Here is a 16,485-nt window from a genome sequence, read left to right as displayed (position 1 = left end):
CTTTTAGCAGCATTTGCTGTTTGCTGTAATATTTGCCAGTCACCTCCAGAGGGGAATGTACACAAGCAATTGGGCTTTTGATATTTGACATAGGTGATAACCTTTAACTTTACAGTCAGATATAGAAGCGTAAATGCCTCAATTTGAGTACTCCTGTTGCCTACAAGAGGAGTGGAATTAGAGTTTTCTGTACTAAAAAAGAAAATAGTCAAAAAGTTCCCAGAATGGACTGGGGTGATGCCAAAGGTCTTCCTACAGAAGCCTGTACACAGTATTTCCAGTAATAATGCTAGAGCCTTTCAAAGAACACTCTTGTGAAGTTGTCAAAGAAATTGGTCATGAAAAGGCAAAATGTTTATCCTTGGCCTTTGAACCAACGCACATGTCTGAGTTTAACCATAGAAAGGCATTTTGCTTATCAGTTTAAACTTTAATCAGTATGTGGGATAATAAGTTAGTTTATCCAAGTTTTTACTGTGTGGGATAGTGAGTTAGTTTATCAAGCAGTGCTAAAAAACACTATAGTTTTTTATGAGAAAATTTATTGTCATTAAGTTTAGATAATGTCCTGGGTTTAGCTGTAACAGTTACTTTTTTTCTCCTTCCTAGTAGCTGGTGCAGGGCTGTGTTTCAGCTTTAGTTTCAGAACAACACTGATAACACACCAGTGTTTTTAGTTGTTGCCCAGTAGTGTTTATTATGATCATGGACTTTTCAGTCTCACACTATGCCAGTAAGGAGAGGCACAAGAAATCAGGAGGAAGCAGACACAGGACACCTGACCTGCACTAGCCAAAGGGGTATTCCAAACCACAGCCTGTCATGCCCAGTATATAAACCGGGGGGAGTTACATGGAAGGTACTGATCACTGCTCAGGCTAGGCTGAATATCAGTCAGCAGGTTTTAAGCAATTGTATTGTTCATCACTTGTGCTTATTGGGTTTTATTCCACTCTCTCTTCTTGTTATCTCTCTTTCAAAATTATTATTGTTGTTGTTGTTTAGCTTATTTCAATTATTAAACTGTTCTTGTCTTAAACCATGAGTTTTACCTTTCTCCAGTTCTCCCTACACTACCAGGGAGCAAGAGCTGCATGGTACTTTGTTGCCAGCTGCATTTAAACCATGACAAACCCTTTTTGGCATCCAGTGGGGGCTCAAAGGGACGAGACAATGACAGATCTGACCAGAGCATGTTAAAACAGATTTCTTATAAGCATTCGTTATATTAATTTAATAGTTGCTGGTCACAATGTTGATTTATTCACTCTCAGAGTTGTCCTTGTTTTCATGGTTATTACATATCCTATCTTACCCACAGCCTGTGTTCCTTGTGGTGATGTTCGTAATTCCTGAGGCTTGGGCTAAGATTATAATTTTGTTGCACTTTGTAACAGTGATAAGATAGGAACACTGGGTGAAATTTACCAGCCGTGTGTAGTCAGCATTGGCATCACCTCTGTACTTCGGGAGCCATCTGTTGGAAGTTACTAATAATTACACTTTTTGCCTTTTCTCCTCAGGGAACCAGTCTAGGGAGGAGGCATTCTCCCACATCTTCCACTTCTCCTCCTGGCTAAATACAATAGAGTTTGAGAACTAGGAAAATTCTGAATATCCTTGGGATGTTGAAAACAGCATGGCTCTATTGCTAGGAACCATTAATGTGGTCATGTTTAAGGTTAGACAACAATTTGCAGTTACTCTGACAAGCACTGTGGCTACTCAAGTTCCAGCAACAGGCACTTCACCTGCTCAGATCCCGCTGATGAGTGATGCAGTTGAACCAGAGGACCATTCTGTGCTCGTATTAATCACCCATATACATAAAAGGAAATGGACATGAGACTCAGCTAATCTGTTTAGTGAAGAAGGATGAAGCAGGGCAATCACAAGAACAGGAAGAAGAGGCAAAACAGGAGTTAACCACTTGACCCCTATCCCTGGATGAGCTGCAGGATATGCAAAAAGATTTCAACAATCATCCAGGTGAGCACACTATCATGTGTCTTCTCCAACACTGGAGTAACAGGGCTAGTAGCTTGGAATTACAGGGTAGGAAAGCCAAGCAGCTGGGATCACTTTCTAGGGCAGGTTGCATTGACTAGGTGATTGGTAAATGAACACAATCCCTCAGCCTGTGTAGGTGATGCTTGTCTTACCATGTGAAGCCATCCCTTCAAGGAAGATGTTGTATGTAACCCAGGAAAGTGGGCTACCGTGGAGAGAGGTGTTCAGTACCTCACGGAAGTAGCCATACTAGTGATGATGAATTATGACCTGAACAATGCACAGTCTGACACAGATCCAGGTGAAGTCCAATGCACACAAGCCGTGTGGTGGAAATTTGAATGGAGCACACCATCGTCATATGCCAACTCACTAAGTTATTGATAGTAATGACCTGGAGAGATGAAAAGGCACCAACAGTGGATGAAGTGGCTCAACAACTCCAGCAATACCAAGAAAATCTCCCTTCCTCCCTACAGGCCTCCATCTCAGCTGTGATGAAACATTCCCATGAGTTCCAGCAGTTCAAAGAGGGAATGTCTTACTCCACAGCTGTATGGACCAATATTTTGGTTAATCAGCAATAACCATCCTTTTGCTCAAGAGGGAGGGTATAGAAGGTACACACTACAGAGTACCCTGTGGTTTTATCTGCAGGACCACAAAGAGGATATGAAGAAGTGGGACAGAAAATATACCTTTATCCTTGGGCCACAGATATATGAATTGCAAGGAAAAAAAACATAAATGGGGGTTCTTCCAGGAAAATTGTTTCTCCAGTGGTTATTTCCCCAGACAGAATGTAAAGGCTTATCCTATGGAAAAGAAGTCTAATCTGTTTGTACAAGAAGTAGGTGGAGAATCCTATCACCACTACTAAACAGGCCCTATCTCCAGCCAGATGTAGGTGAGGCACAATCAGGTTGACTGGACTGCATGGATCAGATGGCCTGGAACATGAGTCCCACTGAAGTATAAGGCTCTAGGAGATACCAATGCGCAGTGTACCCTAATGCCATCAAACTGTCAAAGGGTAGAACCCATTTCTATTTCTAGAGTGACAAAGGGATCCCAAGAACTGACTGTACTGGAGGCTGAAATCAGCCTAACTGGGAAGGGGTGGCAAAAGCACCCAGTTGTGACTGGTCCAGAGGCTCCATGCATCCTTGGTATAGACTACCTCAGGAGACGGTACTTCAAAGACCCAAAAGGTACCAATGGATTTTCGGTATTGCTGCCTCGGAGAGAGAGGAAATTGATCAGCTGTCCACCCTGCCTGGTCTCTCAGAGGATCCTTCTGTTGTGGGGTTGCTGAAGGTCGAAGAACAACAAGCGTCCATCATGATCACAACAGTGCACTGGCGGCAATATCGCACCAACCAAGACTCCCTGATTCCCATCCATAAGCTGATCTGTAGACTGGAGAGACAAGGAGTGATCAGCAGGACCCACTCACCCTTTAACAGCCCCATATGACCAATACCAAAGTCTAACGGAGACTGGAGACTAACAGTAGACTATCGTGGTCTGAATGAAGTCAAACCACCTTTGAGTGCTGCCATACCGGACATGCTGGAACTCCACTATGAACTGGAGTCAAAGGCAGCCAAGTGGTATGCCATGACTGATATTTCCAATGCTTTTTTCTCAATTCCTGCAGCAGCAGAGTGCAGGCCACAGTTCACTTTTACTTGGAGGGGCATACATTGCCCCAGAGGTGTGGCCCTAGGGTTGACAGCCCTACCATTCATCATGGACTGATCCAGAATGTACTAGAACAGGGTGAAGCTCTGAAATACCTGCAGTATATTGATGACATTATTGTGTGGGTCAGTACAGCAGAAGTTTTTGTGAAAGGGTAACAAATAAACCAAATCCTTCTGAAGGACGGTTTTGCGCTAAAATGGAATAAGCTCAAGGAATGAGCTTACAGGAGATTCAGGTTTTGGGAATAAAATGGTGAGATGGATGTTGTCAAATCCCAGTGGCGCACATTCTAAAGCACACTTTGTTACCCCTTTCAATTAAGTGACCCAGAAGAACAATTTCAAGTGGAGCCCTGAGCAACAGCAAGACTTTGAACAAATTAAACAGGAGATATTTCATGCAGCAGCCCTTTGGCCAGTCCAGGCAGGGAAAGAGGTAAAAATTTTGCTGTGCAGCCAGGGAGAATGGTCCTATCTGGTGCCTCTGTCAGAAAGCTCCAGGGGAGACTCAAGGTTGACTCCTCGGCTTTTGGAGTCAGGGATACAGAGAATCTGAGGCCAGCTATACCCTAACTGAGAAAGAGATACTGGCAGCCTATGAAGGGGTTTGAGCTGCTTCATAAGCGATTGGTACTGAAGCACAGCTCCTCCTGGCACCCCGGTTGCCTTGCTGGGATGGATGTTCAAAGGGAAATTCTCCTCTACACATCATGTAACCAATACTACATGAGTAAGTGGGTTACACTGATTACACAACAAGCTTGAATAGGAAATCCCAGCCATCCCAGAGTTCAGATGGACCTGCATCTAAGAATATACAGGAGGACCATGAAAGTTTTAATGCCAAACAATTCTCTCCAGTTGAATGTAGAAAGACTTAATAAAAGCAATTTATAGTGAGCACCACAGGTTTTCTCATCTGAGATGCATATATTTATTTATTCATTCCTATAAGGAAATTCTACCTTCTTTACTTTTTTTTTGTTTGTTTTCTTTCTTTTTTTTTTTTTTTTAAAGAGAGAGGATTAAACACTTATTTTCTATTATATGAAAAAAATAAAACCAATAAGAATTAAAAACAAACCCTGAAATCCCCTTTCTCCTCTCTACTCTAGCCCAACAGTGGCCATTCAGTTTCATACAGAATTATCAAAACTTTACCAATCTGGTCAAAACCAATCTTTGTTGTGGACTTTCTCCAGGTTCTGTGACACTGTCAGCTGCACCACAGTCTCACCTTCCTCTATGTCTCCAATGGGTGCTTGGCTGATTTGGGTCCAGGCACAAGTACGTACTGTTTATTTTCCCTTTGAGCAGGAAGTGTGTCCAGTCCAGTCCCTCTTCTGTGTCAGGCAGAGGTGGTTCTTGCCCTAGTACCATGGAGTTCATCACCAGCACAGCTTAATAAACCCCTGCAATGTTGTTTTTAGATGCTTTCATTATTTTTGATAACCAACAGGAAACAATGTCAGGCCAGAAAGTCTATCATAGTCTTTTTGACTGTGATGAATAAGTCATGTATGTAGCTTTTAGTAAGTGTGTTCAGCGTGATAGTTGTTTCCCATATTCATCTGAATATGCTTAGTCGATGCCTATTCAGAGTTCTGTATATCCAACTAGGGCAGAGCAGTAAGTTGGTCTCCAGATGTGGAAGAAGCAGACAGGCTGTAAGACACTGCCTGAAATGCCGCCTTACAAAGTACCGAGGCCGTGGCCACTTGCTCACCATGAACACAAGAGGGTGCTCGTTATTTTGTGGAGACTGCTTTTGGAAATGCTGTGTCGCAGTTTTGGAACGGGAAATCTAGAGGGAAATCTGCCGCTCTGACGAACTGTGAGCTGCGAACAGAAGGGCTGTGATGAAGTTAAGCAGGTTGCACGAAATCTCTGAGAGAGCTAATCGAATAGGCTTCCTTAACAGTGTTAAAATTACAGATGGGTGTTATGCCTTTACTGTCTGCATCCCTTTTCCTTCTTCATCATGCTTGAAGAGAGTATTAAAAATGGATGCAGTAAGACTGTAGCATCATTGTGACAGGATCTAGACATTTGGATGAAGTTGCTATAAATTTCTTCCAGGTGACACTTCCGCAAAACCATTGCAGCTCAAAAATGTTGTGGACCTTTCATGCCCCCAGAATTCTGGATGAGCTCTTCTACTCCCTTTTGGCCTGGTTGGCTACCTCATTAGGAGATTATGCTCACCCAGACACAGCTGATTAATCTAATGATGAATTCTTGGATCCTGTTTTATAAATGTGGCAGAAGCAGGAAGCAATTGAGTATGCCTGGTGTGTGTGTGTGTGTATTTGTTCTGGTTATTTTGGTAGCTGACACAGATATGGCCCTATCAACTTGCTGCATCGTGTATATTATGCCTGGAAAGCATATGTGCATCTGGCAGCCCTGATCAGCACAACCCAGTGATAGTGACTTCAGTAAACTTGGTATACTGACAAAACATATACTGCTAAAACCAAAGTTATCTGAGATACAAGATTTGGAAAGAACAGTAGGACTCTGAAGATGGACATGAGATGGACATGGGCTTGTGCTCTTGATAGTAATTTTTATGAACTATAGGAACTTATTAATAACTCTTTTGATGATAAAACAGAGATTAAGGTAGAAACATTCCATTTGTTCACATAAATTGTAGCTATCTCCTCTAAGGAAGAAACATTTTATTTATGGTCTATTCTTATGTTTGTTATGATTAATTAAAGATTAATTTTGGTATGCAGAAGCTAACTGAAGAAGGACTATGAACCCCATCAGATATCATAAGAAACCATCAGTTAGGGGGATCAGAGTGGATCCAGCAGCCCCATGTCCCCATTTCCAGCGTGTGTTCCCAACAGACACATGCACACAGAGCATGTGTATACAAGGAGTTCGTGCATATTTATACACATGGCCAGCTATGCAGAAAACACAGACAAACATATGGAGTGCTCACATGAACATCAACAGTGCCAACAGCCTCACCCCACTCCTCAGAACAAGAACATGTAATATGTTATTCATAAAAGGGGCAGTGATGATGAGAGATATTTAGCTGTTCCACTGAGGAACCAGAACAAATGGCCAAAAATACAAAATGAAACTTATCACAATGTATCCCAACTTGACCAAGTGTGACCAAGTTTTGTGACATTTCTGTAAAGGAAAGGTCATAGTGATGTAGAGTCCTGCAGACTGTGTCAGCATCCTCAACACCCAGAGATGCCCTAGCCCCAGCTCCCCAAACTCTGCCATGGGAATCAAGCAAGTATATGGGGCCGATACTTACTGTGCACCTGGCGGAAGGAATGAGACACCCAGCTGTGATGACCTCCAGGCTGTCAAGAGTGGCCCCACACTGGATTTCCCTTGCAGGGACAGAAACTACCAGAGTCCCCATAACCTACTTGGTCTTCAGAAGTAGTTTTTGGAGTGACCTAGCACTGTTGAGCTCTGGTAATGATTTGGGGTTGTCATTTACTTTGTAAGTCTTAGTATTTAGGTTTTTATTCCAGTTGACTGTTTCTGGGTTTACAGGTTACACTGTTTTGTGTAAGACTTTATTTCTCACCTCCTAGCAAAGAGATTTTACTTTGTCTTTTAACCTGTCAAATAATCAACATAATCATGACTTGCCCTTTCTTTCTTCAATTTATTCTGATCTTCCCACCTTTTAAACCTAACCAAAACTGCTATAGGATCACTCCAGTTTTCTTTTGCACATTCAGAAATCCCAGAGTAGCTTATCACATCCCTCCTTTAGAAACTTTTGCCCTAATTTTTTCCATATGCCACCGTATTCCACATTTCTACCTCATGGCAATGGTCCCAGTAATACTGGTCTTATTGCTTACTAGTATTATTTCATGTCATGAGCTATGTTAAACACTCATACTGTTGAACTACAGTGGTTTGCCAAAGGAATCCTACTGACTACACCAATTTAATGTCATGGCTCTGTATAATCATCCCATCACTCATTACACATCATAACACAATTCTGCTTAGGTAAATCAGGTATTTATTAGGTATCTAATTAGTAAATAAATTCTAATAATGATAATGTAAAAAAATAGTAATACTAATATTACTGATACTACTAATAAAACAGTATTAACAAATGTAACAATCTTAAACTGTCTCAAGTTGTTTTATGTCCTTAACAAGTCTCTCACTGGTCTCCAAGTATTCTCTGCTCATCCCTAGAGTAATGTGGGGGTCCTCTGCCACAGAGGAGCCTGCATATGCATCATCTGGCTATGTGGAGGATGAGTCCTCCAAATGGTTACTAGTACGTCTGGAGTTTTTTTACTTCTTTACAGCTAGGTGAGAGTGGCTTGGACCACAGTACTTATCAGCTCCCTTTCTGCTTAAGTGAGCAACGCATGCATTTTTATCCTGACTTTTGCCTCTTCATCTGACATCCCCAAGAGTCATTCCCCCTTGTCTGGGAGCACCAGGATTCCTGTATCAATCTGCACCAGGCAGCTGGGGAGCTGGGACTCCTCTGTCACTGCTGAGCCACAGACTGCATGAAGGACATCAGGCAGCCACACCAAAGTCTGGAGCATCCAAGCTCTGTATAGACAGAAAAACTGGAGCACAAAAGTCGAGCTGACTTGTGGATGATCACAAAAACTAGCAAAAAGAAGCCAGACAGCTGATTCCAAGTCTCTAAGCGGCTTGCAAATACTGATGTGCTACATAAAATGCAACTTTGTTTCTTCTTGTAGAGCAATATTCCTTTTTAAGTCTCTGTGGAAATATTTCAGAAATTGTCCTGTGTACCCAAGTTTCAAAGAGCCAACACTGAGGTGACAAGATATAATAAAACCATCTCAAAGCTGTGTCGCGAATAGCTTTGACTTTGCATGCATTGTCAGCCTCAAATGCTATACCAAAAGCATGCAAATTACACCTTGTTATTGTGACCTTTTTTCTTCTGAACTCTAGCTACCAGTCATTTATGATAGCCACTGCCACTTTCTAAACTGCATTGTAAACTCACTGAGACAGAATCCTGTCTTTGCACTCCTGAAGAGCAAGATGAATTTAGGATGCTGACTAGGTATTAACTATACAGTTAATTCCATCCATCAAGTTTGACACTCAGTCAACTTTGTGTCAACAGGACATCTCAAATTTCCTCACACAGGGGAAAAGTTATTCCGAAGCCAAGAAACAAACTAGTTCCCTCTCTGTCTGAACATTAATATGAGAAAGTCCTATAATTCTTTTCATCAATGTCAACAGTTGTCCTCAAATCCTCCATGGCTGCAAAGCAGTTTTAAGTCTTAACACTCAGAGAGTCCCTAAACATGTTTGGTTTGCTTCTTTGTTGACAGGGATTTTGCCAAGTTTGTCATAGATTATGCTGATTTGAAAGTGTCTAGTCTGGGTGGCTAACAATTAAGGTTATATTTGAAAGCATTACATTGCTTAGCTGTAACCAGCTGCTGAGCTGCTTTGCTTTCTTCCCTACCTACTCCCAGAAAGAAGGGTGGGAAGAGAGAAAGAGTGCTAATGTAGGGTTTCAAGGGCTGTGTTTTTCTGTAGAGGCATGAATTCAAGAAGAGTTTTGTGTGTCAAAAGATCAAAAAAGTAACACATACAAGGTATTTTTTGGTGATGACTTCAAGGGATGCTTAAGGCAGGCAGAAAAGTTTGAGGTTCTGACAGAATCTTCTGCAGAAAACTCTTAGAAACTAGAATACCTGTATTGCCACCACACAACAGTTACAGTTAGATGTGGCTGAAAGAGCATGAAAAACAACCACTAAGATATTCAAAAGGGTGTTTCAGTGTCTAAAAACAAAGTCATACTCCTGGTTTTGAAGTTTGCTGGATTTGAGTTTCCACAGTTCAGAAACTCTGGATCTCTTGTCGTGAATGTGTTTCTGCAAAATTCCTTGCTCTTTATCTTCATGTTTTGTCTTGTCTTGTTTTGTTTTGTTTCTGAAGCAGGTTTCAGCTTTCCTGGTCTAATAATGTAATACCTTTATGTTTATTGTCACTACTTTGTAAACGCAATGCTCAGCAGAGACCCAACAAAGCCACAGTACTGAAAAGAGGAAAAAATAGTAATAATTTGAAAAGTTGTTAATATATTTTCCCTATTAGAAGTTTGTTTAAAATATTTAAGTTTTTCAAACAGATTTGGATACCCTCAGAGCAGATTCTTAAAGGTTAGGCATACAGAACTGTTTAAAATCTAATGTAAGACCTTTGCATGTGGCTATTAAATTTCTTTTTGATACTACAGTATGTCTATACAGAATAGCTTCTCAGCTTTTGGTAACAATTACAGGGACTGCTTTTTAAGTCTGTCAGTCACATAAAAAGAATTTATATGTTTCAGCAAACTGTGTTCTAATGCAACATGCACATGAATAGCTAGGTCCATGATAGGTCATTAAAAAAAAAAAAAAGCAAAAGTTTACTGTTCTTTTCCTCTTTGTCTATTCAGACACTTAAAAATATAAAATTGTAATAATTAAAAAGTATTTTGTAACGTTGTTTGGCTGTGGTTATTTTTCAAAAATAAATGGGATCATCAGATTGGGTACATTATGATTTTGTAAAGGTCAATATTATCTGCATATGAATAAAGTGGACAAAGTCCTGCTCAGATGGAGTGTTTAGAGGAAAAGAAAAAAAACCCCAAAACATTAAAGTGTCTTACAGCTCTAAGATTTCTTTCCACAATAGTTTTTTTATTTAATAAAATTCATAATTTTTAGATACCATGAAGATTAATTCTTTACTGAATTTGAACATGTGTGTTTCCATATGTTTATGGATAAATGAACACCACTGCCATGGCTCCCACTATTAAAAGTACAAAAGCTGATTCAGAGTTTTATACTAGACACACTTCCATGTCTTAAGGTTGATGACACAAATAGCACTAGCTGACAAGTGAGTCTAGTGACTATGAATGCATAGCATTACTAACAATGACTGCATAAGAAATACTGCTTTCCTCTGTTAGAGCAAACCATCAATCTTTTAAAAACCTAAATGAGGATAAGCCAGAGTAAAGGATAACATTAAATAGACAAGTTATGCCACAAACCAACAGAAATTTGTCCAGAGATATGAAGTGTTAAAGGAGAACAGGTCAGTATAGATCTTAAATGACTCCATCCTAGTCTAAAGGTAGGAATGAAAAAAGATGCTGCCTTCACCAACTAGAAATCCCACTGGTTCACTTGGAGCCATTGTGTGAGCAGCAGTATTATTTTCCTCATCCAGATAAATCAGTTTCTTACAGTTTTTTGTTAGGTTACTGGCAGAACATGAAGAACTAAAAAGACCTTGAAACAGAGTAGGATGTACTGAGCAACAACCAAAATATCAGTGTGTTATCAGCCTTGCTCTCAGACTAAAGCCAAAACATGGACTGTACTGGGAAGAAAACTGAACTCTATCCCAGCCAAAACCAAGATAGCATATGATGCTACCTTTGGCCTTTCAAGTGCCAATTCCTAGTTATAAGAAGTGCTATTGATATTTAACCACTTATTATAAAATTTAGAAAGTGCCACAGCAGACACAATCTGATGCCATGGAGCCTGATTTTCACCTGCAAACATTGTCAAATACTTGTATGGGTGTATACACAATTCATGGTGCATAGGTAAAGGATAGTTTGCTATCTTCCTCCTAACTGCTCCTAAATGTTCATAAGTGGAAATAGGTTTGGACACCGAAGAAAAACATTTTTCTCTTCCAAACTATTTAGCATGGATACTAATTAAGAGCTTACCTGCTTATATGGCTTGAAGTCCAAAAAAGTAGACATTTTTGAATGGAAAATTAGATTTTCACTTTGGGGAACATACAGGTTGTTCCTCCAGTGCTCTCCTATGTCATCATAACCTTTCCAGAGAGACATGAACAGTATAATTATATTTACAGGTGCCAAAATTCATAAAATTATAGAATAGTTAGGGTTGGAAAGGACCTTTACATCATCTAGTTCCAAGCCCCCTAGCATGGGCAGGGACACCTCACACTAAACTATGTCACCCAAGGCTTTGCCCCACCTGGCCTTGAACACTGCCATGTTGAGACTTCAGTCAATAAGCACCTTAAGGTGAAGGCAAAAGTATAGCGAAGCCAAAGGGAAAAAACCTCCAAATCTTAACAATTACAAATTAGGGGAAATGAAGGCTTTTTCACACAATCAGTTTCCATTGTCAGTCAGGTGATACTTCAGCTTGTATTGACACTTGGTCCCATGTTGTGATCTGTTGCATAGCTGTACTCTCACTTCTATGTATGACATGTTTTCCAGGATATATATGAGTGAGGTAACAAAATGGTGAACAGGCACTAGTTAACTTATGGTTTTTTTTTACCTGGAAGTTGCTCAAAGCTAGAAACAAAATGGGTTATACAGGTAGCCTCTATGCCAAAGGATGCACCTTCAGTTCAGTCATGAGATCCTGAGACTGGCAGAAGCTGCAGGAGGTTGCCAGTTTAATTTCCTGGCCAGATCAGAGCCACCTCTGGGCTCAGGTCAGGTTGCTCAGGGCTTTTTCCAGTCAGGGCTTGAAAACCTCCAAGGATGGAGCAGACACAGACTTTCTGAGCCCTGGTTCCATAGCTAGAACTGATCCTGATAGGGAAAGAGTTTCTCCATATAACCTCTTCAGATCTCTCTGGTTTTAACATGCCTGTTGCCTCTCATGTTCCCACCACAGACTGCTGTGTGGACCCTGATTCTATCTCCTCAGTTCATGCTCTGTGTAAACTGGTGACTGAACACATAGGTAGGTGTGGTAAAGCTGTCTTTCCTCCAAAGAGGCCACTCTGTTGCAGATCCTGTGCTCCAGCCCACAGCTATCATGATTCCTCTCTACTGAACTCACCCTAGCTTATCAGTATCTTTCCCACACTTGGGTGGTGGGAGGGCGACTGGAGAACAAACTAGATGCAATATCTAGGTGTTGTCTAACAAGTGCTAAACCAGTGCTCAGGAGAAGTCACAACCCCTCACCTGGCTTTTGGGCCACGTTCTGCTCACACTGCCCCAGGCACCAGTGGTCCTAGCTGCCACCCAGGCACACAGCTGGCCCTGGCTCAGCTCACTGTTCACCAGCATCCAGAGCCACTCCCCAGCTGCACCAGCCCCAGCCTGTGTCCCTGCAGGGACCTACCTTTCCAGTGTAGGACTCCCTGTTTGTCCTTGCTGAGTTTGTCCAGGTACCTGTTGGTTGATTCTTCCCAGCTCTCCATGTACCTCTGAATGGCAGCCCTGCCTTCCACCATATCAACTGGTTGATCCTAATTTGTTGTTATGTCACTTGATGTGAGTACCTTCCATCCAATCTTGTGAGATGTCAAATGAGACAGGTTGATGACAGACCACTGCACAACTGCTCTTGGTACAGGTCTCCAGGTACCCTTTGAGCCAGACTATTTTTTCTGCCCATTTAGCTGCCCTCCCATTCAGACTGAATATAAGAATACTGTGGGAGATGGTGTTAGAAGTCTTGCTGCAGTAAAGGTGAATGTCATCCACTGCACTTCCTTCCAGTCATTTTACTATAGAAAATTATTACATTGGTTAGTCATGATTTACTTTGAATAAACCCATGCAGACTGCTTCCAGTCATTGCCTTCTCCATGTGCCCAGACAAAGAACGTGCCTGACCTCATGATATTCTCAGAAAGCCAAGTGATGCTAACTGATGTGTAGCTCTTTAAGTTAGTTTTTACCTTTTTATGAAAATGGGTGGGACATTTGCCTTCCTCCAGTCACTGGGGTCCTCCCCCAGTATCCACAGCCTCTCAGAAATGAAGAATGGCTTTGTAAGGACATCAGCCACCTCCCTGAGCACCTTCAGGACCTAGCATTTCTCAGGGACTTGTATGGTTCAAATATCTGAAATCAATCCTGGTTCTAGACTTCATCCCCTATTGGTAGCCTATCTCTCATTGAGCCCCATCCATAGGTGCAGAGGCCTGGTAGACTTTGCTGATTATGACAAAGATGACAATGAGTACTGTTGTCTTATGTGTGCCTGCCGCCCCTGTATCACCTGCCCGATTCAGAACAAGCCCAAGTCCATATCTCTAAATTGGAGAGATACGTATTTGATAGATGGACTTTTGGTGGATAAGAAATTGATTGGATGGTAGCATCTGCAGAGTTAGTGGGCAATGGCTCAATGTCTGAATGAAGACCAGTGACAAGTGTCCTTCAAAGGTCCATTCTGTGACCAGTACTGTTTAATATTTTCATCAATGACATAGACAGTGGGACTGAGTGCAGCTTCAGTGATTTTGCAGATAACACTAATCTGAGTGCTGAAGCTGACATGCCTGAGAAAATGGATGCCATTCAGAGGGACCTGGACAAACTGAAGAAGTAGGCCCCTGTGAACTTCAAGAAGTTCAACAAGGCCAAATGGGAGGTCCTGCACCTTGGTCTGGACAACCACCGCATCAATACTGATGGGGGATGAAGGGACTGAAAGCAGGCCTGTGGAGAAGGACTCATGGGCAGTGGGGGGTGAAAAACTGGACATGAGCTGGTAATGTGCATTTGCAGCCCAAAAAGCCAACCATATCCTGGGCTTCATGAAAAAAAGCATGAACAGCAGGTCAAGGGATGTGATTCTCCGCTTCTATTCTGCACTGGTGAGACCTCACCTGGAGTACTGTGTCCAGCTCTGGAGTCCTCAGCACAGGAAAACATAGACCTTTTGGAAAGGGTCCAGAGAAGGTGCACAAAAACTATCAGTGACTGAACCCTTCTCCAATGAGGAAAGACTGAGAAAGTTGGAGTTATGTCTTTCTTGGGTTTATCACACCTGAACATGAGAAGACTCGGGAGACCTTGTTACAACCTTTCAGTAGTTAAAAGGGGACTTGTAAGAAAGATGGAGACAAACTTTTCAGTAAGGTTGGTAGCAATAGGATGAGGGGTAGTGATTTTAAACTAAATGAATTTAGACATATAAAAAAGGAATTTTTTACTCTGAGGGTGGTGAGGCACTGACACAGGTTACCCAGAGATGTTATGGCTGTCCCATCTCTGAAAGTGTTTTAGGGCCAGGTTGGATATGGCTTTGAGCAAGCAGATCTAGTTGAAGATGTCCCTGTTCATTGCAGGTGGGTTGGATGAGATGACTTTTAAAGATCACTTCCAACCCAAACCATCCTATGATTCTATGATTCTTTGGAGTTTCAGATACTTGGAGTGAGATAGGGCACATTAAGAAAAAATATCTAGATGTTTCTTTTGTTTCCCAGACTAAGACAGGGCATTAAAAAGCTACAGAGAAAGCAGTTTGCAGATCCCCAACACAGAGAACCTTGAGCTTGTGAGTTACTACATTGTAGGTTTGCATTTTTGAGACAGGAAATAACAACTTGTTGCTGATTTTTTTTTTTTCCACAATGTGCTTTTTCAGCCTGTATGTTTGAAAGTTAGGAAGAAGAGTCTGTAGAAGAAATTTGAAATGACTGCGAAGACTTCACGAGATTAAGTGGAAATACCTTGTTTTTACTTGTTACAAGTAACCTGCTAGTTAGATATGGCTGAAATCTGTCCTTTGATGGAGTACCTTATATCTTTGGCTGCGTTTTGTGGATTTGGCAAGCTAAGATTGGGGCATATACTCTGAAGCCCTGAAATAGATAGACATAGAGTTGCTCAGTATTAGTGAGCTTTCAGCACATTTACAGCATCACAATTCTATTTTATCTAACAGAATAAAAGGGAAAATCATAGAAAGTGTCATTTGAGTTAGCACATGTATAACAGTCTTCAGTTTCACATATATGGTTAAAGCTACAAGTTTACTGGTTAATGAATAGGTTAAAGATGGGGAAGTCATACGCAGGGGTAGTAGCACTTGGGCAGCCCTCATATGTAGTCTTAGGTGTTAAAATCTATTGCTCTAAACCCTGGTCCATGAATCCTGGCATAAGGTTTGATTTGTAAGCCTCTCTAATGATGATTTTTTTACTTTCTTTGTAGACCTTATGTGTTGTTGTAACATAGTACCAAAATACTTTTAAGAGTGCTGGATCTGCACCTTTCTCTGCAGAGGGGTGAGTGTTGTCATCTGAGCCGACGACACCTTCAGCAGTGAGGCTTATTTTCCCATGGTACTAAAAGTTCTGTTCTTATATATGAGATTCTCTGTTTTCAAAGTTGTGTCCAGACAAGCCCAACAGGTATAAAATTGCTTTGGCTGAGCTGCAGAGAGCCTCGCACATGGCACATTCCTGAGCCTCCTTCCTTGGAGAGCAACAAGTGGAAGAGATAGACAGGCCATGGTCACAGCAAGCTTTCTCAAAGGGAAACATGGGGGAGGGAAAAGGTAAAAAACTCAGCTATGCTGGGTAAAGGGGTTTCTTTGCCCGTGTCTTTGCTCAGAAAACATGGCATCATGCATGCGCGCAGGCACACATGCATATAGACATACACACATCGTTTTGTCTGCCAAACCTCCTCTTGTTGGGAAAGGCGCCAACAATGCGAAATGCAATCCAGCGACTTCCCCCACCCTCCTCCCAGGAAGAGTTATTTTAAAACATTAGGCTTACTGCTCGGTAACAACAGTGACCAAAGGAATAAAGGGCAAGGCAGGAGGGTGGGAGGCAACATGTTAACGAGGGGAAAGCCCGCCAAGAGTAGCTCAAAAGGGCCAATAGAGCAGCACCAGCAGCGACACCAGGGAAGGGGAGGGATGGGTCTGCGTCCGGCAGAGTTTGGGGTACGGCGGCTGGCAGCCAGACACCGAAG

Source organism: Melopsittacus undulatus, chromosome Z (genome assembly GCF_012275295.1).
Source record: "Melopsittacus undulatus isolate bMelUnd1 chromosome Z, bMelUnd1.mat.Z, whole genome shotgun sequence".
Taxonomy (NCBI): Eukaryota; Metazoa; Chordata; class Aves; order Psittaciformes; family Psittaculidae; genus Melopsittacus; species Melopsittacus undulatus.
Note: the sequence above shows the minus strand (reverse complement) of the source record.